Source organism: Triticum dicoccoides, unplaced genomic scaffold (genome assembly GCF_002162155.2).
Source record: "Triticum dicoccoides isolate Atlit2015 ecotype Zavitan unplaced genomic scaffold, WEW_v2.0 scaffold148942, whole genome shotgun sequence".
Classification (NCBI taxonomy): Eukaryota; Viridiplantae; Streptophyta; class Magnoliopsida; order Poales; family Poaceae; genus Triticum; species Triticum dicoccoides.
The window spans coordinates 1-1,234 of NW_021206053.1; the positions used below are offsets into that span (position 1 = coordinate 1).

At 58.1% G+C, this 1,234-nt stretch overlaps 1 pseudogene; it reads left to right on the top strand.

Annotated features, from left to right (window-relative positions):
* The first annotated feature begins 5 nt into the window (after positions 1–5).
* On the top strand, positions 6–1,029 carry LOC119343968 (annotated as a pseudogene).
* The last annotated feature ends 205 nt before the right edge of the window (positions 1,030–1,234 follow it).

Genomic DNA, 1,234 nt, shown 5'->3' on the forward strand with positions numbered 1-1,234 from the left:
TGGCCGGCCCACTCCTCCGGCTTCATTTCCACGACTGCTTTGTCAGGGTACGTAACTTGCCCAGCCTGTTCTCGTATTTCTGCTGCCATTGATCCTGAAATGTATGCTTACATGTTCGTGGATGCAACGCAAATTAAATTGCAGGGTTGTGACGCCTCTGTCCTACTCGAATCCACCGAAGGTAACGTGGCGGAGAAGGACGCCAAGCCGAACAAGAGCCTGCGAGGGTTCGGCTCCGTGGAGCGGGTGAAGGCCAAACTCGAGGCCGCGTGCCCGGGCATCGTCTCCTGCGCCGACGTGCTCACCCTCATGTCCCGCGACGCCGTCGTTCTGGCCAAGGGCCCCTTCTGGCCGGTGGCTTTGGGAAGGAGAGACGGAAGGGTGTCCAGTGACACGGAGGCCAGCGACGAGCTGCCCCCGGCCTCCGGCGACGTCCCTCTGCTCGCCAAGATCTTCGCCTCCAAGGGCCTCGACCTCAAGGACCTCAGTCGTGCTCTCCGGCGCCCACACGCTCGGCACGGCGCACTGCCCGTCCTTCGCCGACCGGCTCTACAACAGCACCGGCGAGAACGGTGCGTATGGCCTCGTCGACCCGTCTCTGGACAGCGAGTACGCCGACAAGCTGAGGCTGAAGTGCAAGAGCGTTGATGACCGCGCTATGCTGTCTGAGATGGACCCCGGGAGCTACAAGACCTTCGACACCAGCTACTATCGCCACGTCGCCAAGCGGAGGGGCCTCTTCCGCTCCGATGCGGCTCTCCTCTTCGACGACACCACCAGGGACTACGTCCAGCGCATCGCCACCGGCAAGTTCGACGGCGAGTTCTTTAAGGACTTCAGCGCGTCCATGATCAAGATGGGGGACGTGGGCGTGCTCACCAGGGCCGAGGGAGAGATCAGGAAGAAGTGCTACGCCCCCAACTAGCGTCCGTTAATTCTTAGTTGCTGTAAGTAAATGCACGAGATGGTGCATGCATCATCTGATATTATCGACTGCAGTGTGATGTATTATTTTCAGTGGTATATAAAGCAAATTATTTCTTCACAAGAGTCCATGGGTGCGGCTGCATGCATGCTACGTAAATGCCTGTAATGGCCGTAGTGTTGCATGGTCTTATTGCGTGACGGGATGTGGAGTTCCCGGAGAGGAAACTTAATCCTGGAACTACGGGTTCCGGTTGCCTGATTGTTCGAGGACTTAGCTCTATGTGAATCACTACCGGAACAGGGCTCT